This window comes from Pogoniulus pusillus, chromosome 3 (assembly GCF_015220805.1).
Source record: "Pogoniulus pusillus isolate bPogPus1 chromosome 3, bPogPus1.pri, whole genome shotgun sequence".
In the NCBI taxonomy this organism is placed as follows: Eukaryota; Metazoa; Chordata; class Aves; order Piciformes; family Lybiidae; genus Pogoniulus; species Pogoniulus pusillus.
The window spans coordinates 4,317,370-4,344,121 of record NC_087266.1 but is presented as its reverse complement, the minus strand read 5'-3'; the positions used below and the strand labels follow the sequence as shown (position 1 = coordinate 4,344,121).

At 45.1% G+C, this 26,752-nt stretch overlaps 1 long non-coding RNA gene across 1 annotated transcript; it reads right to left on the bottom strand.

Annotated features, from left to right (window-relative positions):
• Window positions 1–9,949: 9,949 nt before the first annotated feature.
• Window positions 9,950–26,222, bottom strand: LOC135173425 (uncharacterized). Its single transcript, XR_010301311.1, has 2 exons — window positions 26,035–26,222; window positions 9,950–10,332 (listed from the first exon to the last, which is right to left on the bottom strand). It is a non-coding gene; the product is annotated as an uncharacterized LOC135173425 (long non-coding RNA).
• Window positions 26,223–26,752: the final 530 nt, after the last annotated feature.

The following is a 26,752-nucleotide window of genomic DNA, read 5'->3' as shown; positions in this document are numbered from 1 at the left end:
TGAAGAGAGGTTGTGATGGTTTAGGTGTTACCTGCCCCTCTCTGTCCCCTACTTTGGAAAATAACCCAGATTAGGCTCAGCAGCTCTAGAAGTCATAGAATCATAGAATCATAGAATCAAGCAGGATGGAAGAGAGCTCCAAGATCATCCAGTCCAACCAGCACCCATGGCACTAAATGCCTCATCCAGTCTCTTCCTGAACACCTCCAGGGACAGCGACTTCACCACCTCCCTGGGCAGCCCACTCCAATGGCAAATCACTTCAATCATTATTGTGGCCTCCTCTGGCCCTACTTCAACAGGTCCATGCCTCCTGTGCTGAGGACTCCAGAGCTGGCCTCATCACTGCAGAGCAGAGGGGCAGAATCACCTCCATCCACCTGCTGCCCACACTGCTTGTTATCAGCCCAGGACGTGGCTGGTTCTGGGCTGTGGATCCACATTGCTGCCTCACGTCCAGCTTTTCATCAACATCCTGCACTGCTCACCAAGTGAATCAGCTTTGGTGCATCCACTGACCATGAGGTGTTTTTTTTTATGATACCCTTCCTATGCTCTGCACTACTCAATCCTTTAACACAATTATTTGTCTGAATGAATGAAGCTATATTTACAGCTTAGCACAATATACAAGCAGATGTTTACAATATATAGACAGAAACATACAAGTTAAAAAGTAACACAGAACATAACCTCCCTCCCAGAAACCAGAATCCCCAGGAGGGGCTCTCAATGACATTTCCACCTTCTCCCCACCCCTCTACCTCACCCCAGTCTTTGCCATATGCTGAAGATAGTCTAGAGGGTTGGACAGGGGTGTTAGGAAGCAAAAGGATTAGTTAGGAAGTTAGGGAGAGAAGTGCCTGTCAGAGCCCAGAGAGAGACTCTGGTATCTATATTTATGGTCTTGTTCTCATACTTCTCAGCAAACCTATGAGTGAAGTAGACAGCACCATTGTTTCCTTTTCACACCCTATAATCAAAATCTTCTCACCAAAATATCCCTGCTAGGCTCAAACTAGCACAGAGGTGCTGTCTACACTACCTGAAGGGAGGCTGTAGACAGGTGGGGGTTAGTCTCTTCTGCCAGGCAACCAGCAGCAGAACAAGGGGACACATGTTGTGATGGGCTGGATGTTAGGAGGAAGTTGTTGGCAGAGAGAGTGATTGGCATTGGAATGATCTGCCCAGGGAGGTGGTGGAGTTGCTGTCCCTGGAGATGTTCAAGAAAAGATTGCATGAGGCACTTAGTGCCATGGTGTAGTTGATTGGCTAGGGCTGGGTGATAGTTTGGACTGGCTGATCTTGGAGGTCTCTTCCAAGCTGGTTGATTCTATGATTCTATGATTCTTAAACTATTGGTGAACCAATTAATGTCAGCATCACATCATGATGTTTTTAGCAACACAATCAAGATAGCAGATGAACAGCAAGCAGCAAATAGTGTGAAGTCCTTTGGAAAGTTTTTTCCTTTCTTTATTCTATATTATAACAGTCAAGAGATAGAACAGCTGCTTTTTGCAACTGGCTAGTGGCCTCACCAGACAAATGATGATGTGAGATGACTTGCATATTCACAAGCCTATACAAAACCCATTATTTTAAAGGCACATATCCTGGATTTACAGCATTAGCAAAAGAAGTTTTCTTACCATAGCAGCTTTATGGTTTTCTTATTAAAGGGTATATGAAGGCAGCAGACAAGTTAGTAATAACTTCAGATATTCACTCTCCTTTATTCCTCATTTCTGTATTTTCAAAAGTTTGTAGGGGCATTATTAATAGAGCCTCATCCAACCTGATCTGCAACATTTCCAGGGATGGGGCATCTATCACCTCTCTGGGCAACTTGTGCCAGTGTTTCACCACTCTCATAGTAAAAAGAAGCTTTCTTTACATCTAGTCTGAATCTACACTCTTTTAATTTAAAAACATGAGCTCTTGTATATCTCAACAAACCCTACTAGGATGTTTTTCCCCATCTTTCTTGTAAGCCTGCTTCAAGTGCTGAAAGACTGCCAAAAGCCTTCTCTATTCAAGAGAGATGTTGAGATACTGGAATGTGTCCAGAAAAGGGCAACAAAACTGATGAGGGGCCTGGAGCACAGCCCTGTGAGAAGAGGCTGAGGGAGCTGGGGGTGTGCAGCCTGCAGAAGAGAAGGCTCAGGGCAGAGCTCATTGCTGTCTACAACTCCCTGAAGGGAGGCTGTAGCCAGGTGGGGTTGATGCCTTCTGCCAGGCAAGCAGCAACAGAAGAAGGGGACACAGTCTCAAATTGTGCCAGGGGAGGTCTAGGCTGGATGTTAGGAGGAAGTTCTTCACAGAAAGAGTGATTTGTATTGGAATGGGCTGCCCAGGGAGGTGGTGGAGTTGCCATTTCTGGAAAAGCCTGGCTGAGGCACTTAGTGCCATGGTGTAGTTGATTGGCTAGGGCTGGGCCTCTCCTCATAGGGTTTGTGTTCCAGGCCCCTCACCAGCTTTGGCACCATTCTCTGGACATGTTCCAACACCTCAACCTCAACCTCTCTCTTGAAGTGAGGAGCCTAGAACTGGGCACAGCACTCCAGGAGTGGCCTAACCAGTGTTGAGTACAGTAAGAGCCTCCTGACTTTGTCCTCCATGGATAAAGAAAGCTTTTGCTTGCCTTCAAAGAACCTTGAAGGCAGCTTACACTGCATGCCATGGTGTTTGTGTTTGAAGCCATGTAATCATTAAAAAGATTGGTTTGGCCAGCATTTGGACAGATGGTGTTCACATCACCAATCCATGGTGTATTTGCAGGAGAGCTAAAGTGAAACTGCCTTTTTGCATTTGCAATCTCATTCTGCACTTTACTGTCAGCAGCTCTAATTGGAAAGGCTTCAGCTTTTGTCCTAGCTGATATTACTTTCCCTGTAAGATGGATACATTTTGCAATTAATTTTTCTCTGTAGACTGTATTGTAGTGGAAATAATAATTAAACAAACCTTAACAGCTCCTGCCCAGATGCAGACCAAAATCATCAGTGATAGACTCTAAACTGAGCAGTTTCATTTGCACAGTTCTGTACAGAACATGTGCAGTTTGGCTTTGAATATTTTAGTGTGGAAAATATTTGTTATTTATTTTGGCACTATAGCTATGAATGTAGGTTTTTTTTTTGGCAGTAATTATGCATTAAAAAGATTTTTCTGCACAAGTTCTCGGAAACAAGAATCAAGAATGTGGCATATATGGAAAAATAGATTTGAGTTTCTCTGTTTGAAATTAATCCTAAAATTAATTCTGTTGAAGGCATTGGATGAGTATCATTCTCTCATTTTTATGCACCAGAGGGGAGAGATGATTTCTCAACTTACACAATGTTTGAATTCTAAACTCATATGCAAAGAGACCTTTAATTTATCCAAGGGCAGTAGTGAGATGGAGGAAATGGAATGAAACAATTGCCTATGGAAGTTTCATTATAACCATCCCACATTAAGAAATGAGCCCCTGCACACTGAAGATCTTTAGCTCCTATTATTCAAGTTTAACTCCTTCAAGTCACATTTTTTGCAAGACCTTATAGAATCAGTCAGGGTTGGAAGGGACCACAAGGATCATCTTCCAACCCCCCTGCCATGCCCAGGGACACCCTACCCTAGAGCAGGCTGCCCACAGACTCAGTCAGCCTGGCCTGAAACACCTCCAGCCATGGGGCCTCAACCACCTCCTTGGACAATCCATTCCAGGATGTCTGACTAATGGATAGAGATTTAAGTGCATGAATATGTCCAGGTGAAAGTGAAAGTTAGTTTGGACAATTGTGTATCTTAGATTGTTCTGTCCATTGAATGTGTGTTAGATCCCTGGTGAAGAAGGTGAAAATAGGGCACACCATCAGCAAAATATTTCCTGTCTATATCCAAAGTCCAGTCAGCAAATACTGGCATTGCTCTTGCATTTCAACTTGTGCTAAAAAAGTTCTTGCTGGAAGTGGTGATAGAAAGCAACATCTTCACAAGAATTCATTACACTTTAAGGGTTCTGTTTTGGCCATCTGACCTTGTTGCTGTCTGCAACTACCTGAAGGGAGGCTGTAGCCATGTGGGGTTGGGCTCTTCTGCCAGGCAAGCAGCAACAGAACAAGGGGACACAGTTTCAAGTTGTGCCAGGGCAGGTCTAGGCTGGATGTTAGGAGGAAGTTGTTGGCAGAGAGAGTGATTGGCATTGGAATGGGCTGCCCAGGGAGGTGGTGGAGTTGCTGTCCCTGGAGGTGTTCAAGAGGGGACTGGATGATTTAGTGAGTACTATGGCTCAGTTGATTGGACAGAGCTGGGTGTTAGGTTGGACTGGCTGAACTTGGAGTTCTCTTCCAACGTGGTTGATTCTATGATTCCATGATGCTATCAATATGTTAGAATGGAAGGCAGAGATACAATTTTTGTTTAAAAAACACAGTGCATTTATGTATTGTGAATATATAAAAAATATATAATTGTTACATGTTTAATATATTAGAAAAATGCTGTGTACACCTCCATGCATGCGGGGGGGGACACTTTTCACAATTGTTTCTTAGTAGCAGAAACATAGACTCAAAAATTTTCACATTTAGATATATGGGATTCAGAAGCACTTTGCTTAAAGGCCCTCATTGTGCAATTAATAATTAATATCTTCTCTGCATTGTGCACTGATAATTAATCATAGAATCAACCAGGTTGAAAGAGACCTCCAAGATCATCCAGTGCAACCTAGCACCCAGCCCTGTCCAATCGACTAGACCATGGCACTGAGTGCCATTGTTGCAGACTGTCTAACAATTCTATTTCACTTTTTAATCCTGCAGGCCAAAGGAAGGCAACCTATTGCCTTTGAAAAGCATTTTTGCTAGAAGCAGGTCTTCAATACCAAAACATATTGCTTGCATGTTCATGATAGACTGGAGCATATCTAGGGAAGGGTCATGAGGATGCTCAGAGGGCTGGAGCACCTCTCCTGTGAAGACAGACTGAAAGAGCTGGGGCTGTTCAGTCTGGAGAAGAGACTGAGGTGACCTTCTTGTGGCATTCCACTATCTGAAGGAGGCCTCCAAAAAGCTGGGGAGGGACTTTTTAGGCTCTCAGGGAGTGACAGGACTAGGGGGAATGGAGCAAAGCTGGAGGTGGGGAGATTGAGACTGGGTGTGAGGAGGAAGTTGTTGAGCAGAAGAGTGGTGAGAGGCTGGACTGGGTTGCCCAGGGAGGTGGTTGAGGCCCCATGGCTGGAGGTGTTTAAGGCCAGGCTGGATCGCAGGCTCACAGGATGTTAGGGGCTGGAAGATACCCAAGGAAATCATTAAGTCCAACCCCCCTGCCAGAGCAGGACAATGCTATCTCACACAGATCACAGAGGAACACATCCAGACAGGCCTTGAAAGGCTCCAGAGAAGGAGACTCCACAGCCTCTCTGGGGAGCCTGTTCCAGTGCTCTGGGACTCTTACAGTGAAGAAGTTCCCCCTTGTGTTGAGCTGGAACCTCTTTTGCTGCAACTCACACCCATTGCTCCTCGTCCTGTCCCAGGAGCAAGCGAGCAGAGCCTGTCCCCCCACTCCTGACCAGCCCTCAGATACTTATAAACATTTATCAAATCTCCTCTCAGTCTTCTTCAGACTAAGCGGCCCCAGGTCCCTCAGCCTCTCCTCATAAGCCATGCCCTCCAGTCCCTTCATTATCCTCATAGCCCTCTGCTGGACCGTCTCCAGCAGATTCGTGTCCCTCTTCAACTGGGGAGCCCAAAACTGAAGGCAGTATTCAAGATGAGGTCTCAGCAGGGCAGAGTAGAAGGGGAGAAGAATGTTCCTTGATCTGCTGGACACACTTTTCATAATACACCCCAGGATCCCATTGGCCTTGTTGGCCACAAGGGCACATTGCTGTGCCATGGGTAAATTGTTAGCCACCAGGACCCCAGGTCCCTCTTCACAGGGCTGCTTAAGTTTCCAGGATGAGGCTGTGGGCAGCCTGCTCTAGGGTAAGGTGTCCCTGGGCACAGCATGGGGGTTGGAACTACATGATCCTTGTGGTCCCTTCCAACTCTGACTGATTGTATGATTCTTTCTTCTGTTCTTTGGTTTACTTTCAGTGTTAGCAACTATTATGAACTCCCTGCTTTTATGAAGCATTCAGTCAGCTGTTTGTATTTATTGATTTTGATCACTCTTAACTATACTACAATCCCAATCCTGCTATTATTGTGTTGACACTTACAATTTCATACTCCATAAAACAGTTGGCAGTATAGCACTTTTACACACTCTTATGATAAATCCTTTCTGTTGTGCCTGTTAATATACAGAGAAAGAGCAATCCACAAGAATCATTGGGGTGGAAATAGCCCTGTCATGGGTTCTCATTCTCAAATACTGAGCTTGAAAGATTATTTTGAGAGATTATTTTAAGCAAACCAGGGCTACCAAAGGTGCATGAAAAAAAAATACATTGGCTTTCCCAGTTTGTGGTGGCTTTGGGATAGATCTGAGTGAAAATTCAGGTTAGTGATATGGTACAAATAGAGTGAGGGATTCAGGAATAACCTAAGATCATAAAAGAGCTCCCTGATGGCTGGGAGAGAAAGTCACAGTATCACAGTATCACAGTATCATCAAGGTTGGAAGAGACCTCACAGATCATCAAGTCCAACCCTTTACCACAGAGCTCAAGGCCAGACCATGGCACCAAGTGCCACGTCCAATCCTGCCTTGAACAGCTCCAGGGACGGCGACTCCACCACCTCCCCGGGCAGCCCATTCCAGTGTCCAATGACTCTCTCAGGGAAGAACTTTCTCCTCACCTCCAGCCTAAACTTCCCCTGGCACAGCCTGAGGCTGTGTCCCCTCGTTCTGGCGCTGGCCACCTGAGAGAAGAGAGCAACCTCCTCCTGGCCACAACCACCCTTCAGGTAGTTGTAGACAGCAATAAGGTCACCCCTGAGCCTCCTCTTCTCCAGGCTAACCAATCCCAGCTCCCTCAGCCTCTCCTCATAGGGCTGTGCTCAAGGCCTCCCACCAGCCTCAGATGCAAGCACCTCAAGGCTTGCTAACATTGCCTGGGTCAGTTGATGAGAAGCAAACTGAGGCCAAACACCAAATGAGTAACCTTGGTTTCCTCCCTTTTTCTTTAATCTCACACTTCAATTTTCTGCCCAAAGAATGCTCAGATAGAATTAAATTCTGTTAGTTTATACCAGCTGCTATTCAAAAGTATAGATTTCAAAACCCATACAGCAATGGGAGCTTTGTGAATCTCACTCAGAAGGACACTTCTTCACGCAGAGAAGATTGTATAGCGAGCGGACACATGGAAGTCTCCGAAAGAGCAAGAGAGGAGAAGAAAGGACAGGACCTTTACTGATTCTCCATCTTTTTTGAGTATAGAATCACAGAATCAAGCAGGTTGGAAGAGGCCTCCAAGATCATCCATTCCAACCTAGCACCCAGCCCTAGCCAATCAACTAGACCATGGCACTAAGTGCCTCAGACAGGCTTTTCTTGAACGCCTCCAGGAATGGCAACTTTATCACCTGCCTGGGCAGCCCATTCCAATGCCAATCACTCTCTCTGGGAAGAATTTCCTCCTAACATCCAGCCTAGACCTTCCCCAGCACAACTTGAGACTGTGTCCCCTTGTTCTGTTGCTGGTTGCCTGGGAGAAGAGACCAACCCCCACCTGGCTACAGCCCCCCTTCAGGTAGCTGTAGACAGCAATGAGGTCACCCCTGAGCCTCCTCTTCTGCAGGCTGCATACCCCCAGCTCCCTCAGCCTCTCCTCACAGGGCTGTGCTTCAGGCCTCTCACCAGCTTCGTTGCCATTCTCTGGACACATTCCAGTAACTCAACATCTCTCTTGAACTGAGGAGCCCAGAACTGGACAGAGGACTCAAGGTATGGCCTGCCCAGTGTTGAGTATAAGGGAAGGATAACCTCCCTTGTCCTACTGGCCACACTGTTCCTGATGCAGGCCAGGATGCCATTGGCTCTCTTGGCCACCTGGGCACACTGCTGACACATCTTCAGCTACTATGTACCAGTACTTCCAGGTCCCTCTCCACCTGGATGCTCTCCAGCCACTCTGTCCCCAGTATCTAATATTCCCTTTCTGTAGAGCACCTTCTAGTTTTTTAGCAAAATTTGGAACAATTTTTATTCCAACTCAATGACACTGAGTGGGGCAGGGGGCAGGGACAGCAGTTTGGTGTTTTGAAAACCACTACGGCACGAGGCACTGTTGTCACAGTGGTTGTTCAGTATAGCATCTTTGAGAAGCATGCAGTTACTGCAGCAAAGAGTATAAATACAGTGCCAAAAGTTTTATGTTTGGGGTTCAGCTCCTAAACAGGCTTATTATTTTGATGGGCAGAAAGTGGTTGAAATATCCTGAAATTGGAATAGAGTCATAGAATCAGTCAGAGTTGGAAGGGACCACAAGGATCATCTAGTTCCAACCCCCTTGCCATGCCCAGGGACACCTTACCCTAGAGCAGGCTGCCCACAGCCTCAGACAGCCTGGCCTTAAACACCTCTAGGGTTGGAGCCTTAACCACCTCTTTGGGCAACCCATTCCAGACTCTCCCCACTCTCATGCTCAACAACTTCCTCCTCACCTCCAGGCTGAATCTCCCCACCTCCAGCTTTGCTCCATTCCCCCCACTCCTGTCACTCCCTGAGAGCCTAAAAAGTCCCTCCCCAGCTTTTTTGTAGGCCTCTTCAGATACTGCAAGGCCACAAGAAGGTCACCTGAGAGCTTCATCTTCTCCAGACTGAATAGCCCAAACTCTTTCAGTCTGTCCTCATAGCAGAGCTGCTGCAGCCCCCTGAGCATCCTCATGGCCTTACTCTGGACATCCTCTAACACATTCACATCCTTCTTGTCCCAGAGGTTCCAGAACTGGGTGCAGTACTCCTGGTGGGATCTCACCAGAGCAGAGTAGAGGGAGAGAATCACCTCCCTTCACCTGCTGGCTACAATTCTCCTGATGCAGCCCAGGCTCTGCTTGGCTTTCTGGGCTGCAAGTGCACACTGCTGGCTCATGTTGAGTTTCTTGTCCACCAGCACCCCAACTCCCTCTCCTCAGGGCTGCTCTCCAGCCACTCACTGCCCAGCCTGGATTTGTGCTTGGGATTGCCTCGACCCAGATGCAGGACCTTGCCCTTGGTCTTGTCTAACCTCCTGAAGTTGGTTTGTGCCCACCTTTCCAGCCTGTGCAGGTTCCTCTAGATGAATCCCTTTCCTCCAGCCTGTCTGCTGCACCACACAGCTTGGTGTTGTCAGCAGACTTGCTGAGGCTGCACTCAGTGCCTCTGTCCATGGCACCAATAAAGATGTTGAATAAGACTGGTCCCAGGACTGAGCTGTGAGGGATTCCACTTGTCCCTGGCCTCCACTTGCACATGGACCCACTGACAGCCACCCTTTGAGTGCAGTCATCAAGCCAGTTCTTTATCCATCTTGTGCTCCACCCATCAAACCCATGTGTCACCAGCTTGGAGACCAAGCTAATATTTCAGATGTGCTATCTGCTAATTTGAATACAGGTGATTCAAATATCTAGGCCCAGCATGGATGGTTGAGTTGTGGTTGTTTAGGACAGGTTTCCTTATCCACCAAAGATTTTATTCCCAAACTGTTTTCTTTACTCTTAACTTGCTAAGATATGGGGCAGAGCATGAGTATGCACATCTTATGAAAAGATTAAACTTTCCTTTGCCAACAACTCCATAAACTTTGCACAAAATAGAGCTACTTTATCTAAAGAAAGGCTGTTTCCATGTAGTATTGCCATCTCCAGATATTTCACCTACTGTTCCAAAGCTTCCTAACACACTTAATATGCCAAGTAGCTCTACTGGTACACTCAATGTACATGTAAGAATAACAGAGTGCAGACTTGAGTGCATTCACTGGATTTTCATGTATTATTTTTATATGGATTACCAGCATTGAAAATTCAAGCCCAAAGCACATTTCTATTGTTTATTGAGAGAATATAGTGTAAGTAGGGGGAAAAAATAATTCAAAATAAAATATTGTAGCTTTCTTATTACAGACAGTCAAAACTTCCTTGGGTCAAAAACAATCTTGGATGCGTTTTCACTACTAACAATTGCTCTTTAGCACTGGAAGCAGTTGAATATATTGGATTTGTAGGGCGACATTCACACTGCCTGTCTTCTCAACCTAGGCTCTTGTAATTTAAAGGAAAGTCATTTATTCTCCAGTGAGTCCTCTGTCAGAGCATTGTGAAAGCTTTCAAAGGCATCATTTAAACAGGGCATCCATCACATGCTGTCAGGATTCTTAGCCTGGTGAGGATCTTCACACTGTTGTGCCTAGGATGTAAACAAAGATAATGCATTTGATTTTTTTCTATTGATCCTCTCTGCTGTGAGAGGATGGCTAGACAAAGAGGACTTTCCAAAGCTAAACAGCCTGCCAGAACATTTACTTTTGCTTCTCTCAGGCAATGGAGCCTCTTTCCTTCCAGACTTTTCTATCTGATTGCTAATATATATATATATATATTTTTTTTTCCTGTGGCTGGCTCTACAGTGATTAATGATAGGTCAAGATTTGAGGATAACCTGATATTGCTCAACTCAAATATAGAAGAAATCTCCTCTGGCTGGTGTGACTGTCACAGAGTCACAGCAGTCTCCCTGAGAGATCATTTGTAACATTCATCCAAGAGCAGATGGAGTGATCTGAAAATTGTTGCTTTCACGAATCCAGTTCTTTGATGTGAAATTCCAGCAACAAAGATTGCTTATTAGGAAGGGTTACCTCCTTCACAGCCACATCAGACAGTTTATATACGCACACTTTAGCAAGCAGTAAAGGTATTTCTGCTTCCTTCTGAACCAAGCTCTGTTGATTTTTCTCTGGTTCCTCTTACAGCAGTAGCAGAAGCAGAAAATCTGAGCAGAACCACTGGCAACTTGTAATTCAAACAGACTGCATAGACTTTCAGATTCATGCTAGGCATCAGATAGTAAAACCTGCTGAAATGCCATGAGCTGGTGCAATCAAATAAGAACTACACGTGTTCAAGAACAGCCTGGCTGAGACACTTAGTGCCATGGTCTGGTTGATGGGCTAGGGCTGGGTGCTAGGTTGGACTGGATGAGCTTGGAGGTCTCTTCCAACCTGGTTGATTCTCTGATTCTATGCTGGAGTACAAGCACTGTGCTGCTACAGAGTAATGTTTTGACCATGTACATATTAAAATTGTGTCATCTTTGCACCTTATGTATTCCATTACCTCAGCTGACATAAATCAGCGAAGTTGCACCAGTGCCAGTGAAGCTAGACTGCCTTGCTCTCCTTCAAAATCTTTATACATAGAATCAAGCAAGTTAGACCTCCAAGATCATCCAGTCCAACCTAGCACTCAGCCCTATACAATCAACCAGACCATGGCACCAAGTGCCTCATTCAGTCTTTTCCTGAACACCTCCAGGGACGGTGCCTCTACCACCTCCTTGGGCAGCCCATTCCAATGCCAATCACTCTTTCTGGCAACAACTTCCTCCTAACATCCAGCCTAGACCTGTGCTGGCACAACTTGAGACTGTGTCCACTCATATTGTTGCTGGTTGCCTGGCAGAAGAGACCAACCCCCACCTGACTACAATCTCCTTTCAGGTAATTGTAGGCAGCAATGAGTGTCCTATGCTGATGTTGTTATGTGGTGGAGTTGCTGTCCCTGGAGGTGTTCAAGAAAAGCCTGGCCGAGGCACTTAATGCCATGGTCTAGTTGGTTGGACAGGGCTGGGTGCTAGGTTGGGCTGGATGATCTTGGAGGTCTCTTCCAACCTGGTTGATATTATGATTGTATGGCACAGCTTGTTGTTGAGAAATGATGAAAAGTACTGAGGAGATATTATTATATCAATATAAAGCCAGTTTGTAGCTGTTAGCAAGCTGGAAGCACTGTACTGTATGTACATTTTTATAGAAAGAATGGCATTGCACATACATAGGAATCCATTATCCTGCTCTTGTTAATACTTTGAGTGGGAGTAAGGAACAACAGAAATGTTTCTTTTGCTATGAAAATCCTTTTGATCAAAGAGACAGCAAAGCCTCACTCAGCATAGACGTACAGCTCATGGCAGGAATGAAAATAAAATGAAGTGGCAGAATATGTCACATTTGAGAAAATGGCAGGAGACACAGAAGTTGAGAAATATCCAACACCTATGTTACATTTTCCTACTGAGCTTTCTAAGAATTGTAGCCAGAGGGCCCTGCCCTACTCTTTTCTGCAGGCCTTATTCTCAGGTGATATCCATGGTATGATTCTCTACCTTCTGTGTGGGACTCTCTGGTTGTGGAGCTCTCTGAGAGGTTGTTTTAGAAGATACATAGCCAGAGATTGTTTTCTAGTGTTCTAAAGGACTGCTTCAAATGTGACTTGATTTAGTTATTTCTTTACTTTTTTGTGGGCTTTGTCTGTTTCTTTGTTTGTTTTGGATTTGGTTTGGTTTGGGTTTTTTATGTTAGATGGATTTTGGGAGGAGAATGTTGTGTGAGGTGTTTTATTGTTTTTATGCTAGTTTGAAGCTAGCTAGAATGGTTTTTTTTTTGGTGAGAAGAATTAGATTATAGGCTGTGAAAAGGAAGGTGATGGCTACTTCACTCATTGGCTTGCTGAGATCATAGAATCACAGAATCAACCAGGTTGGAAGAGATCTCCAAGATCATCCAGTCCAACCTAGCACCCAGCCCTAGCCAGTCAACCAGACCATGGCACTAAGTGCCTCATCCAGGCTTTTCTTGAACTTCTCCAGAGATGTATAAGAACAAGAATATAAATATAGATAACAAAGTCTCTCTCTGACTCTTGGGGCTTCATGAACTTCTCTCTCCCTAACTTGCTGCCTGACTAATCCTTCTGGTTCCTAACACCCTTGGATGACCCTCCAAACTCTCCTTGATCATATGGCAAAGCCTGGGGTAAGGTAGAGAGTTGGGGAGAAGGTGGAAGGGTGGTTGGGAGCCCCTCCTGGGGACTCAGGTTTCTGGGAGGGCTGTTGTGTTTCTGTATTTTTAACTTGTATATTTCTGTCTATAGCTGTAAGTATTGTAAATAACTCATTGTATATTGTGCTAAGCTGTAAATGTAGCTTCATTCATTCAATTCCCAGAGTCTAGTCTGGGTGATTTTCCAAAGAGGGGGTGGGGTTGCAGGTAACACTCAAACCATCACAGTTCTGTTTCTTCTTTCTTTTTTCTTTTTTTCCCCAGACTAACCTCTTCTTGCTGCTCTCTCAGCAGAGAAGCAGATTGAATTCTGGCTAATGTCTGCTGATGACACATCTGAAATAATAGCCAGGATTGTCCTAGAAAAATTTAGACATCAGCTCGGAAGTGCTTACATTAAGTGTCATCACTCTACTAACTCGATACAGTTAATGTAGCCAGGAACTTTCAGCAGGCAATTAGCATCTTAACAGGTTTTCATTGCCCTCTGGAGAGAGTTATATTCATCAATTGCTTATGTGTGGAGCATACAGCAGTTAGGCTTCTTAGACACATGTCTAAAGTTAAAATAGTCTGAATTTGAGCCGCTAAAAACCTTTAAGTACTTAGAATCATAGAATCAGCCAGCGTTGGAGGGGACCACAAGGATCACCTACCTCCAACTCCCCTGCCATTGCCAGAGACACCCTACCCTAGATCAGGCTGGCCAGAGGCCCATCCAGCCTGACCTTAAATACCTCCAGGGTTGGGGTCTCAACCACCTTCCTGGGCAACCCATTCCAGGCTCTCACTACTCTCATGCTCAAAAACTTCCTCCTCACGTACAGCCTGAATCTACCCATCTCCAGCTTTGCTCCATCCCCCCTAATCCTGTCACTCCTTGATATCCTGAAAAGACCTTTCCCCAGCTTTTTTTGTAGGCCCCTACTTTGGACAAAAGAAATCAATCTATATCTGTTCTTTGTAATTGGGTACAGTACAACAGCTCTCAGAGTCAGCTCTTACCTTTCCACTTGAAAGACATCTATTAAAATCATTTTAGACTCGTTTCTAAATAGGAACCACACAGACTTTTGACTATGGAGATGAATCATGTTTTAGTCTATAGGTGTGTTTTCACAGAGTTAATTCATGATCCACTACCATAAAGTCATAGAATCAGTCAGGGTTGGAAGGGACCACAAGGGTCATCTAGTTCCAACCCCCATACCACGGGCAGGGACATCCTACCCTAGATCAGGCTGCCCACAGCCTCATTCAGCCTGGCCTTAAGCATCTCCAGGAATGAGGCCGCAACTGCCTCCCTGGACCACCCATTCCAGCCTCTCACCACTCTCATGCTGAACAACTTCCTCCTCACATCCAGCCTGAACCTACCCATCTCCAGCTTTGCTCCATTACACTGTAAATAAATGTAGTGAAACAGAGTTTTGATTAAGTTGCCATCAGAACCAAGGGAAATCCAATTTGCACCTTTGGATGAGGATCTTTTACCTACAATAGCATAATGAAATTGACTTAAGATAGAATTTGGTTCTATTCACCTTCTAGGTAGTCCAGAAAAGGAATTCTGAATGCAGATTGATGCTCAGGCAGATGCAAACAGACAAGAGCTCCCTTGCCCAAGCTCTAAACCATCTACAGTGCAAAAGCTGCATGTCAGTGTATCTCTGTGCCTGAATTAATAAGCTCTATTTCCCCAGTCAACTTTAAACATCATTAAGGATGCACACTTTTCACAATATAAGGGCTAGCACTGGATGTGAAGTCTATGAACATGGGGTTTTCATACTCAAGCACTGAAACCAACCTGTGACGTTGGTATTTTAGACCAGGGTAAGAAAGGAACTTGATTTATATTCAATTTTATAGCAAGTACTCATATAAAATATTTTGTTTACAGTTCCACACTGTGAGGAGCAGGGTGATGAGGCATATGCTATCTCCAAACATTCATAAAAGAGTTACTATTATCCAGCAATAAAAAGCTCAAACATGACCAGCATCAAAATTCAGCTATTTAACAGCCATATATTGTTCTTGCTGCTTTTCTTCTCCTTTGCTACAGGCATCAGCAAATAAATCTCAGAAATTAGAGGTGGAAAAGATCTGTTACATAGTCAAGGAAGGCTTAAGTTGATGTGGTGTGAAAGAGGCTGAAGAAATAGATTCTCTTTCTATTAAACGGTTTGGTAGGGAAGAAGATATAAGATTAACACCTTCCTCATTGTAGCAGTTAATCATGCAGGCACTCACACAATCTATATCACCCCTATCTCTCACTTGTAGACAATGTATTTTTTTCAGCCTTTAGAAGAAGATACTCAACATGAAGATGAGTATGGGCATAAAGAACCAGAATTTTAGCTACTTCTGCTTTAAAGAAGCAATCAGACCTTGATGTTGCAGGGGTAACCTTTTAATGATGCAGTACAAAGTTCTTAGCATGCTGCAACCATCAGAAGCTGAGAAATAGGAATGCTTCAAGAGGTGCATACTTCCATAGGTGGCTTTGGACTGCACACAACCTAAGAGATTCCTCATCTATATTAGCACTCTTGTGCTTTGGGGTAATGCTGTCACTGCTTTGATAAAGGCTTGGGAAAGCAAAAGCAAGTGCTATAACAGGGCAGTGGAGGAAGAGGTAACTGAGAAGTTCAATGGCGCAGTATCTTTCCACTGGTAGAAGACCTCATTTTGTGTGAGCACCCTGTAAAGGGGAGCAAGAGCAAATACCTCGTGCAGGAGACATTATGTACTTCTCAATACAGCTTAGCACAACCACAGAATGAACCATGCTGGAAGACACCAAGCTGTGTGGTGCAGCAGAGTCTCTTCCAACCTGGTTGATTCTATGATTCTATGAACTGACATGAAAATGACTAAGTGATGTACTTAGGTGACCTATGTCATCACTAGAGACAGAAGCTCCTGATTTGGAACTTTATTCTGTTTCCTGGATGCCTTCAGTAGTGCTGTTAACTCTGCCACAAGAAAGCTTAAGTTAAAACGTGCTCAGAAACAGTTTCAGGGCAAACCTTGGGCACGTCCTGGGCTGTATCAAAATAAGTGTGGCCAGCAGGGCAAGGGAGTGAATTCTCTCATTTACTCTGCTCTCTTCAGACCCCACCTGGAGTACTGTCGGCAGTTCTGGAGCCCCCAACACAAGAAAGACATGGAACTGTTAGAGCAAGTCCAGAGGAGAGTCACAGAGATGATCAGAGGGCTGCAGCACCTTTGCTATGAGGACAGGCTAAAAGAGTTGGGGCTCTGCAGCCTGAAGAAGAGAAGACTTCTAGAAGACCTTATAGTGGCCTTCCACTATCTGAAAGGGACCTACAGGAAGGCTGGGGAGGGACTATTTACAAGGTCTTGTATTGACAGGACAAGGGGGTATGGGTTTAAACTGACAGAGGAGAGATTTAAACTAGATGTTAGGAGGAAGTTCTTTGCAGTGAGGGTGGTGAGACACTGGAACAGGTTGCCTAGGGAGGTTGTGGCTGCTCCCACCCTGGAGATGGCCAAGGCCAGGTTTGGTGAGGCCTTGAGCAACCTGCTCTAGTGGGAGGTGTCCCTGCCTATGGTGAGGGATTAGAACTGGATGATCCTTGAGGTCCCTTCCAACCTAAACCATTCTAAGATTCTATAATTACCAAGCAATATCACAGAGCACCAGATCCCACTATACAAACTAGGTTTCAAACTCATCTTTCTAAGTCCTTAGACTCTCTGAAGGAAAATGGAGAACTGTACCTCACTTAAGTGAATTATGCAGGGCCAATTGAAAGCATCACAGCAGGAGAGATGCTCTACAGCAGTTGCATGAGGGGCCAGCTAAGAGCAAACAAATGTTGGTGTTCCACAAGTACTAAAAAGGTGCAGCTGTTGAGGGGACATTTCCAGGGTTGCAATTTAGCCCCCAGCTGGAAGTGCATAGCCCAGATTTATCGGTACTCTGAGCACATAATAAAAATTGTTTCTGAGGAGGGAAGCAGAGATGCATACATTTATGGTAAACCCTTTGCTTATGCTATAATTTTGATTTAAGGAATAATTATTTGGAGCTCAGTTGTCAACAGCTGTATTTTGGAGGTTCAGAACCTTCAAGGATATCAGAATCTTCTAGAGATTATCAGGAAGCAGTATGTCAACCAAAAGTGAGCCATTCTGCTATTCAAATGTATATTGGGAGTTCATCTGTGCTTGAAGGAGCATACTCTGAACAGGTGTTATAGAGGGGTTTGAGTCTGTGTTTGGGGTGAGATACAAGGCTGATTTGAAGGTTATTAAATAATTTATTAATATCTATACAAAGAGAATTTCCCCCCAAACTTATGAAAGTTCTTCACTGAGAGAGTCATTGGACACTGGAATGGGCTGCCCGGGGAGGTGGTGGAGTTGCCGTCCCTGGAGCTGTTCAAGGCAGGATTGGACGTGGCACTTGGTGCCATGGTCTAGCCTTGAGCTCTGTGGTAAAGGGTTGGACTTGATCTGTGAGGTCTCTTCCAACCTTGGTGATACTGTGAAATTCTTTGTACCTGGTTGGTGAAACTATTTTACAGGATGTCTATTTACAGCTGAATTAAGCAACTTGGTAGAGGTTTTAGAAATGTTCTAACCAGAGAGTCTTGTGGCATAAAGTGTCACTGGTAAAGTCAATGAAATTCCTTAGCAACTTGAATCGGGAGAGTTCAAATGCTCACTAATTGGAAGTCTCAGTCTCTGTGGTCCCCAAAATATATATAGTGAAAGCTATGCAATTGATTCTCATGGAGCTAACAGTTCAATTCAAATTTGGGGCACACTGTCTGAGAAGATTCCAGGGGCATGATCGAGCTGATGTGGGGAGCTGGAGCGGTGTCCAGCTGGGAACACCTCAGTCCATCACCCACTGGGGATCAGTGCAGAGTGCAGTGGGACAAAGGGTCACGTATAGGGGACAAAGGTAGTGGCCCCAGGCAGGGATAGGTGAGCAGAGGAGGTGGCAAGAACCCCTTGTTTCCCTGGATCACCCTATTTATTAGATGTGGGCCTGTGGGCCGAGATTGATGGTCCCTTGGTGAGGGACATCAAAATGCTTAAGCATGTCCAGAGAGAAGGGCAATGAGGCTGGTGAGAGGCCTCGAGCACAAGCCCTACGAGGAGAGGCTGAGGGAGCTGGGATTGGTTAGCCTGGAGAAGAGGAGGCTCAGGGGTGACCTTAGTGCTGTCTACAACTACCTGAAGGGTGGTTGTGGTCAGGAGGAGGTTGCTCTCTTCTCTCAGGTGGCCAGCACCAGAACAAGAGGACACAGCCTCAAGCTGTGCCAGGGGAAATTTAGGCTGGAGGTGAGGAGAAAGTTCTTCCCTGAGAGAGTCATTGGACACTGGAATGGGCTGCCCGGGGAGGTGGTGGAGTTGCCGTCCCTGGGGCTGTTCAAGGCAAGGTTGGACGTGGCACTTGGTGCCATGGTCTGGCCTTGAGCTCTGTGGTAAAGGGTTGGACTTGATGATCTGTGAGGTCTCTTCCAACCCTGATGATACTGTGAGGTGGTTTAGGCTGTTACCCACCCCCCCACACTTTTACATTTGCCCCAGCTTACTCAGACAGGCTCCGGGAATATAAATGAAGCTATTTATTTACAGCAGCACAATATACAAGCAGCTATTTACAATATATACAGAAATATACAAAGGAAAAAACAATACAGAAGCACAACTCCCCTCCCAGAAACCTGAGTCCCCAGGAGGGATTCTCAAACACGCCAGCACCTCCCTCTGCCCCTCTCAACCTTATCCCAAATCCTGAGGAAGAATAGAGGTGCAGCCAAGAGGTTAAGAAGGAAGGTTAGTGGCAGCAAGGTTAAGGAGATGTGGCTTGGTCTGAAGACAAAAGCAGAGTGAGAACAAAATGGAGAATGTTATCTAATGTTTACTGTTCTTGTTCCCGCAGTCCTCAGCGAGACTGTGAGAGAAGTTGACATCACAATTGTTTTCCTTTTCACAGCTAAATTGTCTACTTTTTCTCACCAAAACATTCTAGTCTGCTTCAAACTAGCACACTTGGCCACAATATTGTCCAATAGGCTTCTGGCTGTCAGCCAAAACACATCAGATTGGGAAGGGTCCACAAGTCTGGTACTCCCAAATATGGGGATACCATGGGTGGGCCAAGTGCTTAACATGTGGTCTTATGCAACTGTGTTATTGTGATGGTTTGGGTGTTCCCCAACCCCCCACACTTTAGAATATCACCCAGAATAGACTCAGCTGGATCTGGGAGTATGAATGGAGCTATTTATTTACATTTAGCACAATATACAAGCAGATATTTACAGTATATACAGTTATAGACAGAAATATACAAGGTAAAAGGTAATACAGAAACACAACTCCCCTCCCAGAAACCTGAGTCCCCAGGAGGGGCTCCCAACCACCCCTGCACCTTCCCTCTACCCCTCTCAACCTTACCCCAGTCCCAAGGAAGAAATTGAGGCTTGGCCAGAGGTTAAGAAGCAAAGTGGGTTAGGCCAAATGAAAGGTGAGGTTAGGGAGTAAGATGTTGCTCAGCCAGCAGCCCAAGTGAGAGAAAAATGGCCAGTGTTATCTGATGTTTCCATTTCTTGTTCAGCAAGACAGTGAGGGGAGTAGACATCACCATTGTTTTCCTTTCACAGCCTGTAATCTAGTTCTTCTCACCAAAACATTCTAGCCTGCTTCAAACTAACACAGTTATACAACCTGAGCCTTGGGCAGGCCAGACTTTGTGGCACCAGGCCTATTGTGCTCCTTTTGTCCATTAAATGTGTTTACCTCTGGTTTGGGCAGAAAAACATGTCCAGGCTAGGCATATGTAAGTCTATTTTGGTCTATGCAGCCCCCCATTACAATAGGAAAAGGGGAAACTGAGGCAGAAAAGAAGAACATTTTGGTTCTGTTGTGCCTAAGCCAGAAATGGGTCACAATGTGCCTAAAATCAGCACGAAGACACTATTTACTATAACTCAGTGCCTCCATGCCTTGATATAAATGATGCTGTGCACATAACGTGGGCTGTGCACATAGTGTGGGCAGGTGTGAATGTGATCTCTCAATAGAGTGCAGGGGACACCCGGTTTGTCGATTGGTTGCCTAACTTTAGCTCAGTTTAGGAATGAAGTGTTGCTTCAACATAAAAAGAATCAAAATGTTCCTTCTGAGAAGTGAAGAAATGGCACATGTCCAGCAGCTAACCACTTCTGTCCACCATCAGTGCACAAAGACAACAACCTGGATGCAAATCTAAGCATACCACTGATTAGAGACACGATGCTCATTTATCTCTGTGTGTGGAATCATAGAATGGTTTAGGTTGGAAGGGACCTCAAGGATCATCCAGTTCCAACCCCTCACCATAGGCAGGGACACCTCCCACTAGAGCAGGTTGCTCAAGGCATCATCCAACCTGGCCTTGAACACCTCCAGGGAGGGAGCAGCCACAACCTCCTAAGCAACCTGTTCCAGTGCTTCACTACCCTCACAGTAAAGAGCTTCTGCCTAACATCTAGTTCAAATCTCCCCTCTTCCAGTTTAAACCCTTGTATTGTGGTTTTCAAAAGAGAGATGACAGAAATGAAGCTCTTGGATTGGAGAAAAAACACAGAATTATAGTTGGAGAGATACAGAAAAGAAATTACAGAAGCAGATACAACAGCCATGGTGAACCCCCTTGAACTGAAATGGAGAACCCCAGGCACAGATACAGGCTGGGTGGCCAATGGCTGAGAGCAGCCCTGAGGAAAAGGACCTGGAGGGTCTGGGTGGATGAAAAGCTCACCATGAGCTGGCAGTGTGCACATGCAGCCCAGACAGCAACTGTGTGCTGGGCTGCAGCAAGAGCAGCGTGGCCAGCAGGGCAAGGGAGGGGATTCTGCCTCTTTACTCTGCTCTCCTCAGACCCTACCTGGAGTCCTGTGTGCAGTTCTGGAGCCCCCAGCACAAGAAGGACATTGAAGTGTTGGAGTGAGTCCAGAGGAGGGCCACAAAGATGTTCAGAGCACTGCAGCAGCTCTGCTATGAGGACAGGCTATGAGAGTTGAAGTTCTTCAGCCTGGAAATGAGAAGGATTTGAGGAGACCTTATAGTGGCCTTCCAGTATCTGAAGGGGGCCTACAGGAAGGCTGGGGAGGGACTATTGACAAGGTTTTGTAATGACAGGATGAGGGCTAAAGGGATTAAACTGACAGAGGGGAGATTTAGACTGGATGTTAGGAGGAAGTTGTTTGCAGTGAGGGTGGTGAGTCACTGGCACAGGTTGCCCAGGGAGGTTGTGGCTGCTCCCTCCCTGGAGGTGTCCAAGGCCAGGCTGGATGAGGCCTTGAGCAACCTGCTCTAGTGGGAGGTGTCCCTGCCTACGCTGGGGGTTGGAGCTGGATGATCCTGGAGGTCTCTTCCAACCTAGACCATTCTATGATTTTATGAATTTCCCCCAACCCAAAACTGAATCTACACTCCCCAGTGCTGCAGTGCTCCCCCCCACTGTGCCTCTGCCATCCACAGGCCTCTGGAGGCCCCGGAACAGGCCTGCTGCTGACGTGTTTGTCCCCTAAAGTGGCTCCCACTCGACACAGGGCAGGAGGGGAGGAAAGGAGATCCAGCTGGCCTTGCCCTGAGTTTATAAAGAGATAGCAGAGTTATGGGATTGAATAACAATCTTCTAGTCCTCAGAAGATTTTTTTAACCCTATAATTCTCAACCTGGGACACCCTGGTCCTGTCATTACAAGACCCTGTCAGTAGTCCCTCCCCAGCTTCCCTGTAGGTCCCCTTCAGATACTGGAAGGCCACTATAAGGTCTCCTGGAAGCTTTCTCTTCTCCAGGCTGCAGAGCCCCAACTCTTGTAGCCTGCCCCATAGCAGAGGTGCTCCAGCCCTCTGACCAGTATGGATACTTAAAGCATTACATAAGTATGGCTACGTAGAGCATTTTCATAGAATCAGAGAATCAAGCAGGTTGGAAGAGACCTCCAAGCTCATCCAGCCCAACCTAGCACCCAGCCCCATCCAATCAACCAGACCATGGCACTAAGTGCCTCAGCCAGGCTTTGCTTGAACACCTCCAGGGATGGCAACTCCACCACCTCCCTGGGCAGCCCATTCCAAAGCCAATCACTCTCTCGGGGAAGAACTTCCTCCTAACATCCAGCCTGTACATCCCTTGGCACAACTTAAGACTATAACCCCTTGTTCTGTTGCTGGTTGCCTGGCAGAAAAGATAGACCCCCACCTGGCTACAACCTCCCTCCAAGTAGGTTTCTGCAATGTCCTAGGTTTGAGTTTACTGATTTTTGTCCTGTTGTTTCTTTTGAGGCCACATAGGAAGTCCTCCTTTGAAGCTGAAAGACTATCAGGGGATTAACTTGCTTTCTTGTCCTATGCCTTTCCTAGAATATTCTAATTCTCCAGAAATGCAGGTGAAAATGGAGTCAAGAAGCTTTAACACAGATGCTAAGTAAGTTCCTTTGAGAGTGAGCAGTTAATTAGATTAAGTGTTTCAGCTCTGTAATATATATAAAAATTAAGACAGAGAAGTCAGAGAATTTTATCATCTGTGAAATGCAAAGGGCCAGAAGCTGAGCTTTACAGTGTTATTACTAATGTCATCCTCACTAGCCTTCATGTTTTCCTTTAATGGGAAGACCTGTCTCTTTCTGTCAATCAGGATCTGTCAGGACTTTGTTATTCTGCCTGTGTTATTATTCAGAAACTTAGTTTCCAGTGTTAACTGCTTTTTACCAACCTCAGTTATATAATCAAGAGTGCTGCAGTAGCAATGCAGTGTTTGAAGATGGGGTGGAGAGGAGCACTTGTTTTTCCTGATATCTACCTTACAGAAAGATCAAAAAGTTGGACTGAGGCATCTCTTGCTTCCCATTTGCATAGAAAAAGCAGGAAGAGCGTGAGTATGGAGGCAGGAAAAAAAGCAACAAAAGGCTCAAATCTGGAAGAAATGTAATAAGTAGGCAGGAAATGAAAAAAAGGAGAGAAAAGAAGCTGAAGACATATCTATATAAGGCAGAAAATACTGAACCCACTCATCTTTTGTGTTTATTTGGGATAGAAAAGGAAAACACACCAAAAGAGTGAAACTTACTTCTAGCTGCCTCTCAGTGACTTTTGTTTTTCAGTTTAATTCATAGAATCAAGCAGGCTGGAAGAGACCTCCAAGATCAGCCAGTCCAACCTAGCACCCAGCCCTGTCCAGTCAATAGACCATGGCACTAAGTGCCTCAGCCAGGCTTTGCTTCAACACCTCCAGGGGCAGTAACTTCACCACCTCCCTGGGCAGCCCATTCCAATGCCAATCACCCTCTCTGCCAACAACTTCCTCCTAAAATCCAGCCTACACCTGCCCTGCCACAACTTGAGACTGTGTCTCCTTTTCTGTTGCTGGTTGCTTGGGAAAAGAGACTGTTCCTGATCTACTGGCCACACTGTTGCTGATCCAGGCCATTTGCTCTCCTGGCCACACTTCTGCCTCATGTTCAGCTACTCTCTACCAGTACCCCAGGTCCCTTTCTGCCTGGCTGCTCTCAGCCACTGTCCCCAGCCTGCAGTGCTGCTTGGGGTTGTTGTGGCCAAAGTGCAGAATCCTGCACATGACCTTGTTCAATCTCATTCCATTGGCCTCTGCCCACTCATCCAGCCTGTCTACGTCCCTCTGCAGGGCTCTCCTACCCTCCAACAGATCCACACCTGCTCCTAGCTTGGTGTCATCTGCAAACTTACTGATGCTGGACTAAATCCCCTTGTCCAGATCATCGATAAAGATATTGAACAGGACTGGGCCCAGCATTGGATCACAAAGAATCCTTTGGGGGTTCGGGTTTGATTTGGAGATTTTCTTTTTAATGTTCTTTGTACTATTTGCAGTGGATTAATTTAGTTTTAAAATGAAATTTTCCTTGACAACGAAATTCAAGTCTCTAATTTCTAAGATTTCATGTCACATCAGTAAAATTTGTGACTTGTGACAAATTCTGTTCCATTTGGAACGGTATTTCTGGAGGATAAAAAGAATGAAGACCTCTTTTTTTTTTCCTCTTTCCTTCACTTCATGCCTTGTCCTAATCTCTGTTCAGGGATTTATGAAAGGTTTATATCAAAGATCAAGAGGGAATAGGGATTTCAAAGGGCTACTGCTTCCACAGCAGTGAAGCTTTGACGGTATTCTGCAATGAGGTGACTACTAAAGCTGAGCTGGAGCTTAGGCAGGAGGATGAAGTAATTTGTCACTACCATAGGCCATTAAAAGAGCACTTATCCCTTTTTGTATATGCATTATGATATATTCTTTGAACCCTTTTCTGTGCATTGACAGAACTTGCTTGCTGAGAAAGGGGCTACTGAGGTCCCTTTCAAAGGATGGTCCAGTAAGTGGATTCCTTCTTCACTGTCTCTTTGGAAGAAATTAGTTAAATGCTACTGGCTGTGCCTGTGTTTTGCAGATTCTCAGCCTTCCTCAGCTGCCAGTTCTTTCATTTAACAACATCTTAGAATCATAGAATCAACCAGCTTGGAAGAGACCTCCAAGATCATCCAGTCCAACTTATCACCCAGCTCTGTCCAATCTACTGGACCATGGAACTAAATGCTCATCCAGGCTTTTCTTCAACACCTCCAGGGATGGTGACTCCACCAACTTCCTCAGCAGCCCATTCCAATGGCAGCAACAGAACAGAGGGACAGAGTCTCAAGTTGCGTCAGGGAAGGTCAAGGCTGGATGTTAGGAGGAAGTTCTTCCCAGAAAGAGTGATTGGCATTGGAATGGGCTGCCCAGGGAGGTGGTGGAGTCACCATCCCTGGAAGTGTTCAAGAAAAGCCTGGCTGAGGCACTTAGTGCCATGATCTAGTTGCCATCTGTCTGGATGTGCTCCTCAGTGATCTCTTATGTAGTATTGTCCTGCTCCGGCAGAAGGGTTGGACTTGATGCTCTCTTTGGGTACCTTCATCTCTAATATCCTATGACCCTATGATCGGCTAGGGCTGGGTGCTAGGTTGGACTGGGTGATCCTGGAGGTCTCTTCTAACCTGGTTGACTCTATGAAAAGAGAACTAATTGACCTTGCTGCTTAGTTTTAACATGTTTACAGGATTATGGGATTGGAATAACAAAACTACAGTATTCAGGGGTGACCAGTTTGTCCCTTGTTATGGATCTTGTTCTCTGTAGTTGTTTTTTTTTTAAACGAACTCTGGAATAATCTGGAACCCCTCAAACCATGATAGGTATAACCACATGAAATGAAAGAATGAAGTTCTTTAAGTAGACTCTTCAGAATTTTTTCCAGATGCTTTTGTGGTAGTTATTTCCAAGTAATAAATATATATATATGTAAAATAAAAATTAGTTTTACAGATGAGTAACTACAAGTGCTAGTTTAAGCCTAGCTAGAATGGTCAGAAGAACTAGATTATAGGCTGTGGAAGGAAAACAATGCTGATGTCTAACCTCACTCATGAGCTTACTGAGATGTATAAAAACAAGAATTAAAATGCAGATAAGGCACTTCTGCTGGGGAACTGACTGAGCTGCATCTCTAACCTCACCCCACTCTGCAGTTTCTTTGACTAATCCACTTTGCTTCCTAACTCCCCTGGCTGAATCTCCATTCTTCCTTGGGACTGGGGTAAGGTTGAGAGGGGTAGGGGGAAGATGAAGGGAAGGTTGGGAGCCCCTCCTGGGGACTCAGGTTTCTGGGAGGGCTGTTGTGTTTCTGTATTACCTTTTTACCTTGTATATTTCTGTCTATAACTGTATATACTGTAACTATCTGCTTGTATATTCTGCTAAGCTGTAAATATAAGATTCATTCAATTTCCAGAGCCAGCTGAGCCTAGTCTGGGTGATTTCCAAAGCGTGGGGGGGTGGGGAACACCCAAACCATCACACTACATTTTTATAAACTCATGGTTACAAGGAACAAATACAAAGAAATATGAAGCAGTTAAAAAGCAAACACCTTAACTATGTGTTTCTTTAAATAGGCATCCACATAATAGTAGTGTACCTGAACTTAGTCTGACACCTACCTGTTACTGTGTTTCTGTATCCTCAATAAATGCAGGTAGATCTTCTCCAGTGCCTTGACAGATGATGTAAACTAGAAACACATCAGGAAATGTGCTTCAGAGTATCTCCATGCAAAGTCTGCATTTGGTATGTTTTGCTGCAGCTGCTGCCCGAAGCTGTGGCCCAACTATGTGAGCAGTAACAGCAGCAGGAGCTGTAGAAAAGACAGTGATGGTCATAGGCTTTTGAAAACTTGCTATGAGTATAATGTGGAAAGATAGAATCCAAACTGCTCAAGACTCTTCATTAGACTTGGAACATTATAAAATAACAGGTGGAGTTACCATCTCTGGAGGTGTTCAAGCAAAGCCTGGATGAGGCACTTAGTGACATGGTCTGGTTGATTGGCTAGGGCTGGGTGCTAGGTTGGACTGGATGATCTTGGAGGTCTCTTCCAACCTGATTGATTCTATGATTCTATAAGAGCATAACAGAATAACAAGTGCTAATCTATATTGATGATAAAAATGACTACTGTCTAGCCATAGAAAATCATACCAAATATATATATATTTATAAATAAATGCATTAAACTTTTTCATTGTGATCCTTCTTAATTCCACTTTCATTCTATTTAAAAAGTTTTTATGGTTTTGCCCAGCTGACTCTTAAAAGCAATGTTAAGTTTAACAAAATATTGAAGATAAATTGCACTTGAGAGCACATTTTGTTTTTAAA